Below are 13108 nucleotides of genomic sequence, written 5' to 3'. Positions count from 1 at the left end.
TTCATTAAGGGATAAAATCCTAAAACAAGGATTGTGATGATGAATTTGTCTTACATAAAACAGGGAACCCCACAAGGGTGCCAACTGGAGGAGGGGGTAAAAGAAGCAATGTCTCCCTCCATTTCCTATTCCCCAGGACTTACATGTTTGGCTATATATGGCTTCTATAACTACTCCTTGTTAAAAACAATTAAGTGGGCTAGGAACTAATTATCTGCAGCATTGTTGTTGTTTGTTTCTTTTTTAAAGGGGGCTGTTGCACTCTTGTTGATAGTCTTGTTGTAGTGCAACTGAACAAAGGCACCATCACTACTGTGTATAACCACAACACAAAGATCCAAAGCTATTTGCTCAAAACCAAGATACCTTTGAGAGCCGATACTTTGGGTAGAGGCAGAAGCAGCCTAAACAAACACATCCCGAGATTTTCACCATAGCCTTTTTTTGGTAATAGTGTGGAAGAACCAGATCAGTCATACCAATTCGAAAGTAAGTCACTGCACAACTTGTAGGCATGACTAATATCTTGGCAAGTAGCCCAGTGGAGTTTCAACAGGCATTGGATGCAGCTGTAAGATAAAGGAAACTTAGCTGCAGAAACTGTACGAGGGTGACCAGGGCCAGAAGAATGACTTGAAGGTTTAGCTCCACAAGGTCTTTGGCAATCATGGATACCTGAGCACTATCAGTGAAGTCTGTTCGATAACTTGGAAATACGTGCATGTTTTTGTTCAATCATCTCAGAAAGACCAATATAGGGAAGTGCTGGAGCCTGATACTCACTCAAGTAAGATATTTCTGGTTTTCTATTGCCTGAACTGACAACCAGATAAAGTGCTGCAAAATTAGGTAGCCTAGTAAAATATCACACAGCTGCCAGTTTCTCACAAGTACATGAATGTAATTTAGAGATGATGTTGACACTACGTATATGACCTTAGGTCTGAGTTATGTTCAAATGTAAGTCATAATTCACCAGTCTAACAATTTCCACAAGCTGTGTACTGTAGACCTATGGGTCCTGACAATCTCAATCCTCTTTTTTGCTCGTCATCGTTTCGTCGTTTAGTTGTGTCCAACTCTTCGTGAACCCATGGACCAGAGCATGCCAGGCCCTCCTGTCTTCCACTGCCTCCTGGAGTTGTGTCAAATTCATGTTGGTTGCTTCACTGACACTGTCCAACCATCTCATCCTCTGTCATCCCCTTCTCCTCTTGCCTTCACACTTTCCCAACATCAAGGTCTTTTCCAGGGAGTCTTCTCTTCTTATGAGATGGCCAAAGTATTGGAGCCTCAGCTTCAGGATCTGTCCTTCCAGTGAGCACTCAGGGTTGATTTCCTTTAGAATTGATAGGTTTGTTCTCCTTGCAGTCCAGGGGACTCCCCTCCAAACTAGAGGATTAAGCTCCCCTGTTGACCTGCCATGTGTAACTGATGGACAACGTCCTGGTTAGCAAATCCAGGTTTAACTATGTGAAATAACAGCTTGGATCTAAGGTTTTCCAAAGCTTTGTATAATATATATCCCTACCACTGGTGTTGGAATTTTTGGAGTAGCTAACACCCAAAATGAAATTTTGCTATGATCAGTAAACTAATCCCAACTCATGGACAACAAGAGTTTCTATAACTGCGGGAATTGTTGTAGGGAATCACAACAGAGACAAAAGCACAAGAAAAGCAAAACCCATGAGAAGGACAAAGAGACTGTTTGGATGGACTGTTACATGCCCGAGTCTCAGACTCCCAGATGTTGACCTTCATTAGCTATGCTGATTTTTCTCTCTCCTTTCCTGTTTGGAGGTAAGTAACAGGGACCTATTTTTCTAAATGGCCCAGCAAACCAGTTTTGGAAACTACATTCAAAACCTAGTTGACCAGTGTGGAGATCCTGCAAAGGAATTGTCATATGTGAGGGTAGAAAAGAGGTAGCATGGGAGTTTAAGTGTCCTGCTACTCATATTCACACAGTGCTAAGCCATGGTTTGATCTTCCCTATGAAACCATTTCCTGGAGATGAGATTGACAGGAGATGGTGATTTTGCAAGGATAATGCACAGCTGCTGCTCATCTGTTCTGTGCAGATGAAATCTCCACAGCTAGTGTACACAATCCTGCAAACTCATTTTCTCTACATTCAATCTACACAGGAAAATGCAGTTCCCAACACCACCTGCTTGAAACTGGAGAAGTAATGAGATCCAGAGCAGTGGCATGTATCCAGCTGGTTTAAGGAATCCTGCAGTGAAAATAATTGTGAAGCTAATGAGGGGTAGTCTTGAGCCAGTTGTTTCCCTCCAGCCTCGTATGTTGCACAGGACTGTGGTTGATTACAAGGAGGGGTGAAAGAAACAAAGCTGCCACAGCTTTCTCTCCTATCAAAGAGAGGCTAGCATAGTGCCACACATGCTGGATCTACTGTTGATAAGTAATAACTACTAGTTTTCCTTCCAGTGTTAAGACTTTAAAATTTCAAAGGGCACAGGCAATTAATCTTAAAATCTTTCTGGGAAAAAATGGCTTTCCTTTGAAAGGAGGGTCTTTCCCCTTGTCATATTGATGGGTCGGTTATATATGAACACAAGAGACAACCTTTGCCTGGGGTGGTTTCAGCATCATTGCTCACCCGTAAGACATATCTATTCTCCCTCCATTACTTCCAAGTAACATAGCACATTGGCCAAGATTCTGTTGGGCATAATTTGGCCTGCGCAATATGCATTACATTTTTATCAGTTTAAAGATTTCCTTTTTTAATTTCAAGGCACATGCAAGCCATGTTCACCCACAAATTAAAACAAAATGAAGACATTAATCATCAGCAATTTGCTGCTGCTGACATAATTCCTATTGTGAAGGGGGAGCTACATTTTTGTTTTTTCCCCTCTGTGCAATATGTACCATCAAGTTGATTCCGATTTATTACAATCCTAGTAGGATTTCCAAAGTAAGCAAGATATATAATGAGTGGTTTTATAAGTGTTGGCTTCCATGGCTGAGTGGGAATTTGAACCCAAGTCTTAAGTCTTAGTCCAACACTCCATCCAAAACATTGCACTAGCCCAAATACCACACCTGGCTGTTAACTGTTGTGGGGACCATTTCCTTTGTTCATCCTCTTTCTCTGGAAGCTTGGAAAAATGTCAAAGATGGCCTCTCCTGTGGCCAATAGAAGAATGAAACAAAGAGACAATGGTGCAGGCTGCATGTAGTGGAGAATGGAGGAGGATAAAGAGTTTGCTGCCAACCCTCCCAACTTTGTTTTCTGAAGGTCAGGCACACAATAAGGGACATGGATATTCAATGATAAACCCATTTTTCCTCCCATAGTGGGGGTTGTTCAGAGATAGGTATGTGTTTCAGCAGTTAGACTTGTAAATTAAGCCTGTGTTTACTTTCTGTAACCAATCACAAAATAAAGCACACGAAATGCAAAATACACAGGCACGTGCTATAACAAACAGACGTCTTTCCTCAGGTTAGGGAGCACATTTCATAAAAGTGAAATATATAACCTATTTTGACCATGAGAGTGTGGTGTTAATTTCACCTTGTTATCCGGACAAGCTGCCCCTTGTGTACCTCTCCCTCCAACCCTCCTGCAACCTGTGAATAATAGTCTGGATACAATTGTTTTTTTTCTTTCAAAGTTTTAAATGAAAAGGAAATAATTTTATTACATGCTGTAACCTCGGCATGTCAGCTCATGCAGACAATATAATGTCCCAGAGACTAAAGACCAGGGGGCTTTTAGGGGGAAAGGAGGGGATGATGGGGTGCTGGTGGGGAAGCAGAGTGGATGAAATGTGAAATGAAGGAAGAAATAAAAATCACTGAAAAAGGTGGGGGGAAATGAAATACATTTCCCTTTCTTTCACCATGAATGGGAGATGTAAAGGAATGGGAGAAAATAGAGCAAGTCTTAACAGCATTTTCAGGAGAATGCAGGCCCAAATCCTAATCCAGGAATTCCTTATAGCACCAGAGTTGAATGATAAAGAAACAGTCCAAGGATGAATGGGGATACATGATAGTGAACAACCAAACCCAGTTTGACCCAGTTGCTTTCTCCAGGTTCAACAGGCCTAGATTTTGATGGCTACTCCCTCCCTTACCTGAGCAGACTAAAACAAATGATGTGCTAGGCTGGTGAGGTGGATGAAGGTTTATGCAGAAGTAGTAGAGAAGTGAAGGGTTTCAAGTTGAAGGAGAATGGACATTGCACATAGAAATATTGAGAACATCATGGACAGATTATTGGTTGTATGCTGGAGTGACAGATGGATGAGACTGAAGGGGAATGGAGGTAGTACACTGAGAACAGAGAGGGATGTTTGTTTATTAGGAGTAAAGTTATCACAGATAGCTAGATGTGGAGAACATGTATTGGCAAATAGATGGATCATTCTTGGAGAACATGATGTGTGGGGTTCACAACAGATGGTAGAACTGATGAGTCAGGTTAAGGGTTGATGTTTTATCGGTTGTAAAATATAGGGATCACCTAAACCTAAGGATCTGTCTTTCCTACACACTTTGGTAATACTTCTCTCCATTATGACAGTTAACAAATCATATTCTTATTCAGTTTGAGGTGGATTGACTTGGGGAGACAGAATAAGGAAGAACTAGGAAACTGGAAGGATTGACCATGGATTTTTGAAAGATGATGAGTGGATAGAAGCAGATGAGTTGGAATGGAGAAGGAGGGGGGAACAAATTGTTGTTAGCTGCATTGAATAAATTACCAGAATGCTTGACAGGGAGAGTTGAGTTTAAATTGCATTGGGAGAAGGAGAAGGAAAACAAAGGTGGGTAAGGATGGAAGGGATTTTGAAAGATAGGCTGGCTCTTGAGGGAGAGTGGTATGCTTGGTGCTCCATGCTGACCTGTCACCACAAGGCAGAATGTGAATGCATTGTTGTGATTAGAGAACCTCTCCCTTATTGGGACAGGATGGCAAGAAGAGCTGATTTATTGCTTTCTGGATGGAATTGATCTGAATGTAGCTTTTTCACTATGTGAGAACATATATCTAAAGAGGAGTGAGCAAGGACAGAGCAGCATAAATGTCTCCAGAAGAGAACCAGTAACAGCACCTCCTTGAATTGCAGACAAAAATAGCTGCCTCACTATCCCCATGGCCTAACAGTGGGAGATTGCCAATGGCCTACAATGAACAGCTGTAAGGCGGGAAATTTATGGAATGGTAATAGTGGTTGGGTGGGTATGAGCATGTATGTATGCATGCATGCTTGCATCAATATTATGCTTTTTTGCAAGTGGTGGGGTCCTGGTACTATGGCTCAGTGGCAGAGCACATAGTTTGTGTTCCAGATCATCCTTGGAAGAGTGGCACATTCAGAACGAAAGACTCCTCCCGGAAACCCAGGACAATCATCATGGACAACACCGAGCAAGAAGGACTGGCAGTCTGATTTGGTATTAAGCAGATTCCTAAATTCTTGTACTTTTTGAATGTGGGTATACATACATACAATGCTCACAAAACTTGTTTATAAGTTACAGGTTTCCCCAGGGAAATCAGAACTGTAATTTGGTGAGAGGGGCATGAGACTCTATACAATGCCTATTCGACCCCTCATGAAACACCTAAGATACTTTAAGTGTTGATATGATAACTATATTGGTTCATACAGTGTTCATAATGGTTTATCCAGTAGATACCCCCTGAGAGTGTAGGTCGAAAATATACAGGTGAATATGAACGTTATCACCACATGCTGCACATAGATGTGTTGGGTTTGTGCGTAAATGCATGAGCTCTATAACTCTGTGTGTTACCCAATGTGTGAATTCTGGGTTTACTGCAATGCATCTGTAACTCACACATGAATGCATGCTCTTCAAATATATCTCCCGAGGAATGCATCTATACTGTAAACCTAAACCAGTACTGTAATTAGACAAGTTAATAGCCAAAGCTTCTCCCAAAGACCCCTGAAGACTCTAATTGTAGAAGACAATACAGAGGCTTGTATCCAACAGTGTCACTGTGGCAATAAGTGGCCCACTGTAAGAGTGGTTCCACTTTTGTTAGAGTTAAGAGAAGGGCAGTATTCACTACTTCATGCACGATTGCTGAAAAAAGGTGTGATATGGGACAACTGTGTTAGCACAGTTCTGTTAGTGTTACATTAGATTTACTGCAAATCTCAGAATTTTCTGTCATGAGAATTTTAATCTATCTTTCCCCACTTCAGAATTAAAGTTTTAAGTATACATTGGCCTGTGGGAAGTTATGACAGAGAAACCAGTTTATTAGGTGAAGTAGATATCAGAATACATTCATATGTAGACTAGATGGGTGGGCTATAATTGTAACAAACAAACAAACAAACAAATAAATAACTTTGGTCTCGTTTCTTTAAATTATCCTCAAGGAACCTTAGGAATCATTGTTCTTTAAAGGCAGTTGTAGAGGGCAAGGCTGACAACTCTTCTCTCAGTTTCTGCAACTGTTCCTTTACTAGTGGAAATGACTTGTAGCAATTAGCAGGTGAGACTTTTCATAGCATGGTGATAAATGTCATCCCTTGTCAATTATGTACTGCAGGGCACAACTTTAGAGTAAAGCTGGAGAATGTGTAGCCCTTCAGTTGTGGTTGAACTGCAGGTCCCATTAGTCCTAGCCGTTATGGCCAACAGCAAAGATGGTAGGAGTCACAATCCAACAACCTGACAAAAGCCACATATTTCCTGTCCTTGTGATAGAGGCAGGTTGAAAAACTAAGCTGTGAACATTGGCTATCCTGAGTGGAGGAATCTGGGAATTGTATTTTAAAAAATTACTTTTCTTAGCTCTGGATGTCAGATTTTGGAAAGCAGATGTTGAAAGGGGTCTTGTAAATCCCCAGAGAGGGGGAATGAACCAACCTACCATTCCTTCTCCACCGTCAAGCTAGTGCAGCTATGAAGAAGACTCCTTCGTTCCCAAAATTATCTGCAGCTGGACTGAGGGGACTCTGTATAACTGGACATACTGTAATCTGTTTTCCCTTTGCTTTTAAAAAAAGCCACATTCTTTCCTTTCTAGAGTTTAATTTGTTGAATGGCAAACTGGAACACATGGTGACCAATGGAAAGAAAATATTTTGCTTATCTCCTTGTGTCCCTTGGAATGGTTTGGTTGTGTATGAATGGAATGAGCATGAACTAGGCTTAGTTCATGACCAATAACATCTTGTCCGGAGGAGGCTGAAGGATGGCAATCATTTGTTGGGCAAGGAGGTTGTGAACTATGCCAATGAAGCTTGCTCATGTGGTACTCTAAAACATGAAATGTTTTATTGGAGCAGAAAGTTGTATTGGCAAAAGCCTAATACTCTGTTGGAGAGCTCTGGGCCACAGCCAAAGTTTTAAGTCTTATCCACACCAGAAACTTAATTTTTAAGGGACTACAAAAAAATTGCTTTCATTGCAGATCGGCTAATACAGCTGCTCTTCCAGAATGAAAACTAAAGGTGGGTGAGTGGGGAGATGGGGGAATAAATGATTGTGAAATGAAAGAGAAAGGATGAGGGAGTCAAAGCATTAGTACAAACTTGAATGTAGTCCCCATTGACCCTCCTACCTCCCCAATGCCCCCCAACATTTAGCAGTTCAACATTTGAGACGTCAAAACATTTTGGCACATCAGTTGCATGTGAAGGAAGGAAATACCACGGGGTGTCAGGCACAATAAAGACCCTGGCATTTGTATGTGTGGGAGGGAAAAGTTTTATCTTCCTCCACATATACTATTTCCTCTTTGAACTGTCTGATTTTTTCCTCATATGATTAGTTTTTTGAATGGTCAAATAAACACTTGTTTACAACTTTGAAATGTCTGAAAACTGAACTTTAAAAAAAAGTTTGGGGATATTTTTGGTCACCTATATTGAACAAGGAAGTAAAAATAATTTCAAGTTTCAAGGCATTAAAATATAGCATTCTGTATTAAAGCTTCTATTTGGGAGTTGAGTGTAGATAAAGATTTTCTTTTTTAAAAAATCAAATTGTACATTTTTGGGGTTTGAAAATTGAGTTTCATTCTTTTGTGAATTAAAAAACCCTATAAAATATCTGTTCCTCTTGAGCAACTGTCATTAATTGTTTATGCCCAGTATGAGCAGAAGAAATAAAGTATTTGGGAGAGAAACACTTTGAAAATCACAAAGGAATCTTTCTGATATACATATACATATACATATATATATATTTGGCAAAGGAACACCATTCTTCCTTCACTCCCACCTTTTTACCAGTTCTTTTTGGCTGGCCCCGTGGGAAATCCTTATGCCTCCATAACAGGACTTTCAAAAATGTTGTAACAACTGGAGGGAGAAAAAGAGGGATTTATGAAAAAATAGCATCACTTTCTAAATTTTATTATAATCATTATAATACAACTGCTTGAAAAAATAGCTCTGTGTCCCTCCCCAACCATCCCTGAGCCCACCCCTCAGTTCCAGCTTTGGCACCCTCTTCTGCCAAACATAAGCAACTTTTGCCTACATAAGCCTCACCCCCACATCAATATGGGGTGAAGGCACTTCTACCCCCCACCCCACCCCAAGCTTTCCTGAGTCTAAAATCACCCATCTTTTGTCTCACTGTCATCCTTGCTCCTAATTTCATACAGTATCAGGGAGAAGCACAACCCAAGTACAATATGAGTCTAAGGACCTCTGCTGAGCACCTGCTGCTCTCTCTCTCTCTCTCCCCCTTTCCCCCCCCTTTCCAAGGCCTCAGATCACCCCTATGATCTGCAAGAGAATGGGGCACCTTATCCCCCACATGTCCAAAATGAATCATGGTTCTTTCTGTTAATTCCTGCCTCCCACTGCCCACTTTGTAGACATACATAGAAGCGGATATCCAGCTTAGCAAAGACAAGGAGAGATTGTCTTTTAAGAGACATGCTCAAGCAGTCACAAGCAAAGGCACTCAAACAAAGGACTTGTTCCTATAGTACGTTCTGGTAAAACTAAAGGATATAAGAATAGCCTGGCTTTATCAAATTATTTCCCCATGTGGCTATAATATGTTACTTGACATGTGTGAAATTGAGGAATTGGTCTAGTCTGCCCAGTAAATACTTGAAACTCCACATTCACTCCACAGCACTATGTAAATGTGAATTCCTAAAGATAAAATGATTGTTTTTTTTAAAAGATCTGTATGAGATCAAATGTATGATATTACGTAATAAAATCATAACACATAGCCAGCTTTAGGCTTCCATCCTGCAAGAGTTGCTTTTGCCTATTTACCCTTAGGATGAGGCAGTCCACCTGAAACAATCCATTCTGAGGTACAATGAAAGAACAATAAATGTTAAGTGGTTTAGTTTATTACTATATTTTCAGAGTTGCTGCTGCTGGTAGTATTAGTCAGAGGAACTATTTGGATTTTTTGCCATAAGATATGTCTTGTACAGTACTATCTCCACCTATGATGGTACAGCAGAAATAAAACATGCCAATTCTTCTGCATGCCGTATCATTAGAAATGTTGCCGTACCTGTTCATGTCTAGCTATGAGCATAAGAAAAGGAACAAGTTCTCACAAAGGGGTGTGCAGACACTGCAGTCCAAATGACCAGACTCACAAACACACCTGCTCCATCTACCTTTGAACCAACCATGTATATGTTCAGAAGCAGCTCCAGCCGATATATTCGCTGCTACAACCATGCTTGGCTACAGACAAGAGTGTGCGGTTCAAGTCTATGCAGTGCAGCCATAGGAGATTAATTACTGGGTGGTGGAATGGGCTGTGCTACTTCAGGCAAGGAGTACTGCCACTTTTCAATGTCTCCCTGGGATGAACAAAGTCCTACAACCAGAAAAGCAGCACAGCAGGGCTGGATTCATATCTTTCTCCCAAAGTGCATTAAAACAAATAATCTTTCAGAAAATTGTGCAGATTAAAAAAAAAAAAAGGTGCTGACACCCTCAACAGCCTAAAATGGTATCATCCACCATACCTGATCCACATTATAGTATCTTATGCTATATGTGTAGAACTGAGTCTAATTCATGGGTGGGGAATGTGCGGCCCTGAAGATATTGAGGGATTACTCCCAGTAATCCTCACTACTGGCTATGCAAACCACGGCAGATGGGAATCTCAGGCTTCCAGCTAGGGGCCAGACCTCACCTACCATTCACTGGTCTAATTCTAGTGGACTTGAGGTTTAGCCCTAGAGCTTAGTCTTTTCCTACAACATCCTAGGCTTCAGAGTATTTTTATTTTCTCATGCATTAAATATGGAATTAAATTAAATCTATGAACATGTATTAGGTGCTGGTCCCATGCCAAAAGTTCCCCTGCCTCCCTTTAGGCTTTTGAAATATGTAAATAACTTGGCAGGGAATGACCTCCAGAGTGCTTTTAGCACTCCCATTGTACACATTCAGCCCCTTAGATTGTGACTATCCTGCTTGCTTGGATACACATATTAGTGCTTCTAAGAGGAAGAAGATATTGCTGTGTTTCCTAGCCCTGAAAACAGCTTCTGGGGCTATTAATCTGACTCAAAAGAAGCCTTCTAAGCAACCATACGCAAACAGTGATCAGCTGACAATTAACCACTTTCTGTATGTGCACACACACACACATTAGACACAAAAACCCAGTTATACATTGGGAAGTATGGTTGACAAACTGTATCTGTTTAAGAAACCACTAGGCTCCATAGTCTTTGTTGAGCTGGACATTGCGGGTTAAGAACTGCATATGACCAGGGCAGCTCTTGTGGAATAAGCACGGAGGAGTGCGTCTTTTGGGATAAGGTGCTTCCTGACTTGGATCACAGGCAGGGGACATGTACAATCCTATGCAGATGCCTAATGGTCCCCCCACCCACCCAAATCTGGCCTTAGTTAGGCCAGTGTTCATCAATACTACTCTTGAACTCCTGTTTTTTTTTTTTTTTTTTTTTTTTTTTTTTTTTTTTGTATAGTATCTCTGTGTGGCTTGGATCAAAACCCAAAATGGAAAAGAATGTTTAAAAAAAAGAGAGCATTTGAAAAACCTATGACATTCTTCAAATTTTTAAAATATCCAACCCTCTTTTATTTGTGAAGATTTTTTGCCTATTAGTTTTTTAAAAACGACAACATTCTTTGTTTCTAATACACTGAAAACAGAAAAATGAATGATGCTTTTAAAAAAATTATTTATTTAAAGGTTTGCTAGAATGTAATTATTATTTTTTCCTGAACACTTTAACACATCTAGAGATATTGAGGAATCTTTCTTGATTTTATATATTGTAGAGGAGGAATCAGACATTTCAGAAATTTGAAAAATGCTTTGCCTATTTTGTTGATTTTTTTAAAGCAAAAATGAGAGCTGTAGCATTTCTTTATGAAAAATATAAACGAAATCAAGCATTTCTAAATATTTCCTATTTTTAAAAGAATCACATCTAAATTTTTATTAATTCGCATATCCTGGGATATTTTTCTATAAAGAATTTTTGGCAACTGAATTGCATGGAAACAATTCATTTGCTAAAAATGCAATAATGTTCTTTCTTTTTCTTTCTTTGACACCCATTGCACCAAATTAACTTAGCAATTTTTAAAAAATAATAAAAACATTTTGAACAGATAACAGTTATATTACCATATAAAGAACAAATAACTCCTCCTTAAATATCAAAAAGAAAGAAAGAGAACGAATAATTTTGGAAAAATTATCATTCTGAGTGTGCAAGCAAAGCAACACTGATGTTGCTATCATAATTTTTCATGGAAAAATTATATTTCTTGATGTGGGCAGTGGAAAGAAATATCCCAAAGGAAGAGCATACAAATTGTGACAACATTTCTAAGCAGTGTTACATAGCTGAATAGAGATGCTAAGACAATGTTAATCTTAGTCTCAATATTCAGAGCCAAATTACATCTTTGAAAAAGCATGTGGTACAGCTGTCCTGGAAACCTACAGCTTCTCAGTGCAGATCATCCTGGCTATACCACTTTTGAATGCTTGAGGGAATTTATCTCTGTATTTAAAAAAAAAATCACAAAAAAACCCTCAACTATGGAAAGTTACCACATCAAGAGTTATTGGCTAGCCTTCCAGTCTGACACACTAATTTTCTATGGGTGCATAGTTTGTTTAATATGGGAGAACTTTATCTTATGCAAACCAAATCTAGAAAAACTGACTCACAAAAAATGTTATTAGCTGACATGCTCATGCACAGTACCAATATTTGCTATCTACAACCTAAAACTAATAATAATAATAATCAAACTATCTAGTCTGATCCAATTTATAGAATTGTTTTGCCTGTTCATCTGGTGACAATTTTACTCATCCCAGGGGAGCGCATTGCTGTTTATAAGCCAATGCAAACTCTCTTCCACAAACACACATTTCTGCAGTCTGAAGTAGAAGTTTCCAGGAGAAGTACATCATATAACTGTACCACATAAATGTGTTGATCAGCTCTAACAAATTAGCCAAAACAAACTGTACAAGGAAAGCAATGAAGAAGATATTATGAAATAAAATTGGCCATTCACCCTGATAGATGGGTGGGAATGGGGGCAGGATTTAAAGTGCAGAATGGAAACACACCAGAAGTCCCAGGACTACCTAGTCTCATCTTTTTCCTGCATATAATATTTAAAGTGGAGTTGGGGAGTCATCAGCAGAAAATCTGTAATTACGATTTGTTGAGAAGGTCATTTGGTGCTGGAATATCTGTGGTTTAAAAAACACACCAGCTTGCCTCTTACTATTTTGGTATAACATCAAAACAATTAAAGGGCAAACAGCCACACCGAGTGGTAACAAACTTGAACAGCAAACACCTCTATGCGTGCTTACCTAGAAGGAAGCCCAATACAGTTTAAGTGGCCTTATTTCCCATTAAACATTCATAGGACTGTGGACTTAACCAACAGCACCCCTTCTCTCAAATGCCTCCTCATCTCCACAATCTTAGATACAAATCAGGAGACTTAACATGGGATTCTGTGTGTCCTTCAAAGAGAAATTTCAGTCAATATGACTGACTTAACAACTGCCCCCATTTTCCCAGCCCGGAAGTGGGTAGGAGGAGAATGCACCGCAAAAGTTATTA

The sequence above is a fragment of the Pogona vitticeps genome, chromosome 6, assembly GCF_051106095.1.
Source record: "Pogona vitticeps strain Pit_001003342236 chromosome 6, PviZW2.1, whole genome shotgun sequence".
In the NCBI taxonomy this organism is placed as follows: domain Eukaryota; kingdom Metazoa; phylum Chordata; class Lepidosauria; order Squamata; family Agamidae; genus Pogona; species Pogona vitticeps.
Note: the sequence above shows the minus strand (reverse complement) of the source record.